This window comes from Falco cherrug, chromosome 11, assembly GCF_023634085.1.
Source record: "Falco cherrug isolate bFalChe1 chromosome 11, bFalChe1.pri, whole genome shotgun sequence".
Classification (NCBI taxonomy): domain Eukaryota; kingdom Metazoa; phylum Chordata; class Aves; order Falconiformes; family Falconidae; genus Falco; species Falco cherrug.
In genome coordinates this window covers 14,038,779-14,048,108 of record NC_073707.1, presented here as the reverse complement: position 1 = coordinate 14,048,108, position 9,330 = coordinate 14,038,779, and the positions used below count along the sequence as shown (strand labels likewise).

The 9,330-nt window shown below is 48.8% G+C and overlaps 1 long non-coding RNA gene across 1 annotated transcript; it reads right to left on the bottom strand.

The window, feature by feature from the left end:
- Positions 1–3,642: 3,642 nt before the first annotated feature.
- LOC114016521 (uncharacterized) lies at positions 3,643–9,324 on the bottom strand. The gene is made up of 2 exons (XR_008734512.1): positions 9,230–9,324; positions 3,643–8,657 (listed from the first exon to the last, which is right to left on the bottom strand). It is a non-coding gene; the product is annotated as an uncharacterized LOC114016521 (long non-coding RNA).
- Positions 9,325–9,330: the final 6 nt, after the last annotated feature.

Below are 9,330 nucleotides of genomic sequence, written 5' to 3'. Positions count from 1 at the left end.
TAAAAGGGATATTTGGTTTTGTTCTGTCTAATGCCACTGGCACAGAAAAGCCTCTGCAGTTCTCTTTGGTGTCCGAGTTGACAGAGTCTGGATGCTGCTGACTGTCTATAGAGGATCTCTGAGCCCTGGCTGGCTAAGCAGCTCTGAGAAGTAACAACATAACCTTAGAATTAAGAATTGTCAATAGTAATTAAAAATCACGGTTAAGGGCTCTCATTCAGCAAACACTGACTGCTGCTCAAAGCACTTATGTATATTTTTAATTTTGTGCATATTCCAAGTTTATTTGGTCTTACTACAACCAAGGCATATGCTTTGAATTCTATTGTTTTATGCTTTTTTTTAAATCAAATAAATTACTGTAATTCATAGATGTACTTGGTGGGTAAAAATCAGGGAACGTAACTGCAGCTGTACGTATGGATTTGCTTTTGGGAGCAGGTTCTGCATTTCTGCTTCCCTGAAGGTTAATTGTGCTGGGATTTGCTCTGTTACGCTTCTCACTTCAACTTATTTTTCCTAAGATTTCTTTTCTATTGTAAGCCTCATTTCCTACATTTAATATCACTGTTCATCAGCCTAATTACCCTTTGGTCCCACCTCTTTGGCACAGACCCTGAGAAAGAGACTCCACACTCCGGCCCCAGCTCCTGCACCATCTGGCCTTTCCAGCTGGAAGCCTCTGGCCCTGGTCTCCCTCCGGAGGAGCGTGTGTCTCCTCGGCTGTGCTGGCTCACGTCTGGCAACTGAACTTTCGCTTCCCCGTTTCTGCTCGGTCTCCTCACATGTTGCAGTTCTTCCTTCCCATTTCTTCCTGCTCTGTACAGAATACCTTGGTTCTCCAGAAAATGTAATAAGACGGGAATTGGCATCCTTGGCAATGCCTGGCAGTGAGAAAGGGAGCCCTTCCACCGGAGCTCGGGGAGGAGCGCTCCTACACAGCACCCCATCTGTGCCCACCAGCCACCACCGGCTCCTCGCAGAGGAGAGGATGAGGAATGAGAAAAGGACCTTCGTATTCCAGGGTGGAAGCCAGCCAGTGGGGGCTTGTACAAACGGCCCCTGCACCGGGACAGCTGCTCCAGCCGGAGCCTGAGAGATGCCAGGGCTGTGGGGCAGGTTGTGCAGCACTGCAACACGCGGCAGCACAGCAGGAGAAGCTGAGAAGACACCGCTTCCACGAACAGGCAGGCATGGCTTCCTGATTAGGAGCAAAAAACGTCAACCCAGAAGGGCTCTGTCTGGTTTTGTTTGGGGTTTTTTTTTCATATAATAATATTGTGAGACAGTTAGGTAAAACCTCATCAATATCACATCTGCAAGAGATGGTGAAAACCTCCCTGCATGGACGAGTAATCCATTTAGTTCTTCAGACAAGATCTTCAGTGCCAGACGTAGTATCTGGCCTTTTTGATTCAGCTTTGAGATACACTGGTGGAAAACCACAGGCAGCCACACGGCTCCTGCTGACCCGACGGCTGTGCAGGAGCATAGGCAAGGCGCGCTCTGGGTAAGGCTGACACTCATCCATTGCCGTGCTCTGCCCCCTGATTTTAAACAGCTACAATGAATTGCTTTTGCCTTGAATTTCAAACAATTTATTTTGGGTGAACCAGAACGCCTCTACGGGATCCGGCATCGTGCCCAATGTAGTAGGTACAGATGACAGGATACCTGTCATTTTTCAGAAGATGGCCACCGAGTCCTTGGGGGATGCAGCTTGGATCTGTGAGCATCCCTGGGCTCTCCCGTGTGTGCAGAGCCACTGCTGCTGGGGCAGACCTGGGGCGCGGTGGTTTGCAGCGCAGTGGCCGTGCAGCAGCAGGGCTACTGCAAAATAAAGGTGAAAGCTGCAAGCCTGGTGGAAAATGTATTGTGCCAAGCAGCAGCCTTGGGGCTGGGCCCTTCTCAGGCACTTGCCAGCAAGGTGTACCAGGCAGAAAGGATTTGCCTTAGGGGAAAATCGCAGCATTTTCTTCTGATTATATGGATTTTACTTGCCAGTCAAGGCTCTGATAGCTGAGGGAGAGATGCAGGATTGCTATCTAAAACAGTTTCCAGGTCCAAGCAAATGTTCTTCCCAGCTTGCAGAGGAGTTACTAGTTGTCATGTAGATTGCAGCCTGCTTGGGGAAACAATGTCACTGCTGGCATTTTGACTTTTGCTAGAGAAGGGGGCAGCCTACTTAACACTTTCTTCCTAGCCCAAGAGAACTTTTCAGGATTGGGTGATAAAAAAAAAGCAAATAATAGATGTTGACAGAGCTCTTAACCTTTTCAGTGGATGGGCATGTTGTGCCATGTCCCCCAGCTGTGGTTCCCACCCCATCCCACACTGGATGGCATGGTGGCACTTACACAGGGAGGCAGCTTGGTGCTCCCAGATGCTGTTGCTTGCTTTCTCTGTCTCTTGCTGTTCAGAATATGCCTCCTGCATGTCCAGGCGATGGCATGAAATCCTCACCATCCAAGGAGTGCCTCTGCCGGTCGATAAACGGGCCATGCTGGAGTTCTGCTCAGTGGTATGAGTAGCAGGGCATACCTGGAGCAGCAATGCTGGCCGGGCAGGAGGCTGGTGCAAGGCTGGGGGTAAATCATTAACCCTGTATCTCTTCTGCTTTTTGCACCGAGGTTCTGGACTGGCATTGACCCTACAATTGCTAAACCAGTGAAGCTGACGTGGAAGCCAGATGACTCTCCTTGGCTGTATGTCCTGAAATTCAAAGTCAGTACAGTTCAACCCTAAAAACATAAGCTCTCTGCTTTAATGCTGATGTGGCAGATACTACTAGCTATAACCGCGTGGGCTGATATAAATTGTGGTCTTGTTTTGATGCAATCTCTCGTTTTTATATTGAATTAACTTTTAATTTACTATACATTTTTTAAAAAGGGCATGACACGAAGTGCTTCTGCCTTGTCCACGTGAGCCACCAAATCAAACTGTTTGCCCTCTTCTTCATAGAAGTTGTCTCCAGGAGGAAATTCTGTAATGTTAGCTCTGTGCTGGGCCTTGCAGTGAACATCTTTTTTTCTATTTTAGTCACATTCATGGCCAAATACTAAATTTGGTTGTGACCCAGATCTGTATAAGTTACTGTAGTGATAGGGTTTGAACCTATGTAGGCACAGACTTACTAAGCAAAGAGGGGCAAACCTATGGCCACAAAAAAGGCTGTAATGGCACTGGTGGAACTAATGACACTAGCAAAGGTGATGCAAGAGAAAATTGTGGAAATGCTTTATGGCCAGGAGTCAGCACGGCTTCTCGCCCTCCTGGCTTCAGCAGATCGGTTCTCACTCGCTGCATTGCTAAGGGACCTGTTGCCCTAATGACTCAAGGATGGAAGAACACTTGCCCACATGAAGTGATGCAAGCACACTAGTTCATGCTTTAGCTACTCTGAGTCCTACCCTGTGCCAGACAAGGCAGCAGATAACAAAACTGAGGTTTTCTGCCAGACACGGGGACATCCAAAATCACTGACCTTGTTCATGTTTGAGTGATGAATGTGAAAATTAATGAGTCTGTAATGTAAGTAAGGGATAGAAATGGCTTAGCCCCAAGATCGTGAAGTTTCTGCAGAGCAGAATTGCTGAAATGATTTAGCAGTTACACAATGTAACTAACCTTACACACAGCTGTGAGATCGTTTCTGTTTATTTTAAATGAAAAATCACAGAAATGTGTGTACGCATCACTGTTGTGCCAACTTTTTTCACTCCCATGTCAAACCTTTGTGTTCTCTCACAAGAAAACATCCCTGAAGGTTGGCTGACCCAGATGACCAAGGTGGCCCATACCCCAGGTCAGACCCTCACACGAGCCAAGGAGCTTGACATGGGAGGCGGCACCTCACCCAGGAAAACAGGGGTAAACCAGTTTTGCTCTCTGCTGCTCGTTGCCACAGCTGCTCTGAAGGGCTCAGAGGTTTGGTTAAGTAATCTCCAATGATTTTGGGGGAACCTGTGCAGTTTATCCAAGTGCCAAACCACTGTCGCTTTTTCTCCTTCCCCCGTGAGCCAGCAGTGGGGTGCGGTGCAGCTCCTCGAAAAGGTACGACCTTGTTATAAACCATCATCATTTCTTTTGACTCAGCTTTGGCAAAGGAGAGTTGGCTGGGGCTGAAGTACGGACTTCATCTTCTGCATCCGGATGACGCTAAAAGTTGCTGGGTTGTGCAAAATCTTGTGGGCAAGATCTTTCATCCTTAAAGCAGCTTGTGAGCAGCAAAACTTCCCTGAACACAGCGAGCCCCACGGCTGAGCTCCGCTGGGTGCCAAGGAAAGGGGAGCCTGCCCCACGCTAATTAAAACTGTTTTCTCAACTTCTTCTTGGCAAGGTGCAAAGAAATCCTCTTTTCATGCTCAACGATTAAAAATAAATCCTATTTTTGGGTTTCAGAAGCAGCCGCATGACTAAAATGAGCCGTTGGTTTCATTCATGTTTGCTGTCTATTAATCTGTTCTCACCCTCAGCAGGGGATGACTCAGGGCTTCGCATTGTCTTCCTCCCTAAACTATCTGTGTTTTGACTTTAAATTCTGCCGTCTGACGCAAAGCAGTGCTGAAATCATGACAGTTTGATCCAGCCAGCTCCCAGGAGGCTCTTGATCTTTACTGGCTGGTAAATGTAGCACTCGGAACAGCTAGGCAGAGCAGATACTGATATTTTTGCACCAAATGTTGGTAAGCAGATGTCACAGGCTTGTGAAAAGCCTTGAAACTCCACGGAAGAAAATATGTGAGTACGTATGTGGGAGAGGCCTGGAGATAAAAATAGTTTGGTGGTTATATGAGAAGACATCTATTCCTTAATCTGTTGGTGTTTTGCTATTCCTGTTTGTGGTACTCAAACTGGAGGCTGTGCTGGAACAAGCGTAACGGTGAACTCTCCTTGTCGATCCATCTGCTGCTTTTCCAGGTGCCTTCCAGCAGCTTCTCTCCTCCTCTTGCCCCAGCTGGGCCGGTGGGTCCCGGTCACCTGCCACCAGCAGAGGGTCTGCGCGCTCTGGTGCACCCCAGGTATCCCAAGATTGAGGCGTCCTATAGTCAGCGTAGGTCATTGGGTAGGGAGGTAGGGACAGCGAGACCTCCGGGTCACCGGAGAAAACAGGAGGTGCTTCCAGGAGTGACAGAGCCCGGGGGCAGGACTGGCAAGGAGGCACGGCTGAGCCAAGGTGACCCAGCCCTGGTGCGGGAAGGCTGAGCCGCTGTGGGGTTGTCCATGGCAAGCCAGCACCAATTTTAGTTTGCCACAAGCAGCTGGGCAGCCAGGTGGCTCCTGCGGGCAGGCTGCAGTGCAGGGCGAGGTGCCCGCATGGCTCTGCCATGGCACGGGATGGCCAGTGAGCCCCCGGCACGGCACGGGAACGCACGAGGCTGCCGGTATGGCCACCTGGTGAAGGTGGACGTGTGAGTGTGTCCCAGAGGCAGTGTTCACATCTTGCCCGAAGGCTCCTCTTCCTAGTTCATTTTTTTTCCACGTGCAGGCAGAATGAAATCCTGAACATGTAAGTATTGGGTAGAAGTCAGGGTTTGGGTTGTGGGTTTTGTTTTATTCTTAGTTAAATCTGTTCTTGAAATGTCCCTACAGAATGGGTAGCAAACCTTCAGGTAGGCGTGTGGGTCAGGCTGGTGCTGAGCAGACTTCATCTCATTGCGGCACAGGATATGTCCACCAGGCGCTTGCCTTGACATCCATGCATTTAAAGGACTGTAGTTACAAACTGCAAAGCCCTTACTCTTCTTTACAAATTTAAATTTTCCCCTCCCCTTACAGCTTTGGTAATGAAATTTGAGCCATTTATTACATACTAAATTTAGGGAGGCCAAAAGTATTTGCATACAAATATGTTTGATCTTTCAAGTGTGCAAAATGAGTACAAAATAACAAGTCTAATGTTGGACGCAAGCAGAGTTCAAGTATTTTAAAATTAAAAGAATTTAAAAGAATCTATATCTGTGATGGTAGATGAGCTTTTTCTGAGGTAAGAAAACCTCCTCCTTCTCATTACATATGAATAAATGCAGATATTCCAGTCAGATATGGACTGAATTCTAAATGTGACAATGGCACTTATTCTGCAAGAAAGGCCGTGTCTGTAATGAATTCAAAATTATTCTTAGTTGCCACTGGAAATGGATGGGGGGCGAGGGGGAGGGATAATCAATATTGACACAACCCCACTTTGTTTTTAAGCAGTACTGGTCTCTGGTGACACCAATTAGAGGAGGAGAGAGCTGGAGCTGAAGTGAACTGCACAAACTGCAAACTATTTTTGTGTTTAGAGAAGGAGCCATGGCAGCCAGATGTGCTGCCTGCTGCTGCTGCTGCGCGTTCCTGCTGGGATGGGTCTGCCACCACCAGCATTGTTTCATCCTCTCACGTGAGTTGGGCACGTGTGGTGGGAGGCAGGTCTCACCGGGACACCACGGTCCATGAATGGTGGTGGTTCTCGTCACCATCGCCCTACCTGTGCTGTCGCTGTCTCGGCGATGGGCACAAGTGCAACAACACCAAGCCCCACGCCAGACCTTGCCATCTCCTGAAGTCAAGTTGTCTGGCTTTTCTTTCTCCATTAACTTTAGGGATGATGGTCTTCTAGCTGGGCATGGCCCCACAACACAGTGGGCTGGAGTCCTTTTGCCTCTGTTTGCTGCAGTGAAGTTCCCCCACCCACCCCATGCCATCTGTCTTAGGTGAAATTAAGTAACATTTCTTTGAAGCTTTACTTTTAAGTTAGCATGCAAGATGCAGGGTTGATTGATTAAATTCTACCTTCTCATGATGCATAACTACGTAAGGCAGAGCACATGGCAGGACAAGCCGTTCAGAGAAACCATTGTGTTTATTGCTGGTCTGTTCCCAGGATCCAAAAAAGAATGCAGAATGGTCAAAATGCACTCAGAAAAATGAGATTACCAAGCTCCTCTGGTTAAACAGTTGATATTGAGCTAGTTCTAATGCAATTTCCTAAAATTCAGAGATGCCGTGATGTGATCTTACTCTTGTATAAAATGCCACGGAACTTCTAATGACAGAACAGATCAAATTTTCTGTTGCATGACTCATTCTGAGGAAGAGAATGCCATACACTCAAAAAAAAAAAAAAAAAAAAAAAGTACATTCACTAAGGCCCTCCTTGTAGGACTATGCGGATGCAATCAATTGTCAGGACAAAGTCCAGGCAACACTTTTTGATGTAGAGTAAAATTGGCAGCTGAATTGTGGATACCCTTCGGTAAATTTTAGCCACTGAACCCAAAATAGCCGTGACAGAGACCTAAGCCAAGTGTCCGCCTGACTTCACAAGCTGTAAATCTCAAGTGAGTGGTTCAGGAGCAGAGGAAGGAATCGTGCTGATGTGCCAATTAATCTGGGTTGTCTGAAATACGCACGGATGCTGAAGATCAGGGATAGACGGATGGGGACAGCAGGATGATTTCATGGGAAAGAATTTGCTAGATAAATGTTAGGCATTTGGTGGCAGAATGCACAAAACAAGAGTCTGTTGGAAATACCTGCAGAGGCACAAGAAAATTCCTGAGAAGCTGATTTGAGCACTTTTTCTTCTTGTTTTTTTGTTGTTGCTGTGTTTTGATCATGATGACTGTTTTCTCTATGGACTAAGATGTACTAGCGATAACAGTGCCTGCAGCTGTATGTTTTGTGGGCATTCAGAGCCTTGCAGAAGGGGGATGTGGTGTTCAGCAATACAGTTCCCAGCTGCTCAAGGGCAATTTGGACCTTGCTTTCTGCTTAGATACCCGTCTGTTTCCCTTCTTCAGGGATGCTGTCATAGGTCCTAGTGTAACCTTTCTTTTGGGTCTTTTCTTCCTGGGTCCAGTGATGAAAGTGGGCATTTGGGATGGTATCTGGGGCCTGAATAAGGCGGTTGCTGCTGAATTTCACCATAAAAACTGGTCTTACATTTTACTCTTAAGTCCATGTAAGGTGAAACAAGAGGCTTCCAGATCTGCATTTCAACTACAACAAATGCAGCAAGGATAGGCCTTTTATCTTTGTTCATGGCTGCAATCGTTTCTACCTTGCTGTTCTTATGACAATTTAATTTTGTAACATTTATTGGTTTGGAAGGTACATTCATCGTAGGTTTGTGGTTGGTTTTTGGTTGGGTTTTTTTTTATTATTTTGTGCTGTAAAAGGTCAAAATTGTCAGGAAAGATTTATTTTGGGGAAAAAAGAATCCTTCTTTAAAAGCCCAAGTAAAATAACCTTTCTGGAATAGAAAGGAGGGCAAAGGACTGAGCTAAAACCGAGAGCAGCAGCTGAAGCAGCAATGTGTTACATTTCGTGCTTTCTGATGTATGGCACAGTGCTATTTACTCACCCTAGTGATCTAGGTGTGCACAGGGAGCGCTGAGGCTGGAGTTATAACTGCCAGAGCATCACCAGCGGAGCCCAGCAGTGGTGCCGGGGGCAGTCCCTCGGCCCTCGGGGGAGCAGGGTCGAAGGCAGGAGTGCTGGAGGAGTGGGGTGCCTGCCCCCTCCTGTACTGCTGCTCACGGGCCTGGGGCAGGGACCTACCGTGGGGGGAATCCTTCTGCCATATCTTTCCCTGACGTGCTTCAGTTTTTTCCATTGATCTCAGGCGTACAATGGAGGGGGTGTCCTGCCCCTCGGCCGCTCCCCATCTGCAGGAGCAACCATGAGCAGGTTTGGAGCTCCTGGGCCTCCTGGTGAGGAGGCCGTGGATGCCGTGAATTGTCCCTACCCTGTCACAAGGCCAGAACGGCTCGTTCCATGGATTCCAAAAAAAAACAGAAACAAAAAAACCCACCAAAAAAACCCCACCCGCTGCTGACCGCAGCCACCGAGCGGCCAGTCCAGCTCCCGCGCAAGGCAGGGGCGCAGCCGGGCGCACGGGCGCGCACACGCTGACTGCGCCCCGCAGCCTGGCTCACGCTGCCCGCCGGGGGCTCCGTGCCCCCCCGGCTGGCCCGGCACCCCCTCGCCCGCGGCGCTGGCCAGCCCGGTACCGAGCCCTCGCGCTGCTCCCCGCCCCGCGGAGCTGAGCCGCGGCTGCCTGGCCCCCGCCTGCCCGTTTTAATTCGGTTTTGCCCCTTTTTTTCCTTTCCCCCCTCTTTCTCCCCCCTTTCCTCTGTATTCCTTTTCCCATCTTTTTTTTTCGTCTTTTCTCCTTTTCTCCCCTTTTCTCCCCTCCCCCGCGTGCCCCCCAGTTTCCATTTGCCCTTTTGATACCCACCCCTTGGCGGGGAAGGGCGGGGCGGGGAAGGCGATCCTCCGTCCGCACCTGGGGAGGGTCCCGGTGGCCGCCACCGGCTCCGGGCCCGGCCGAGGCTCCGC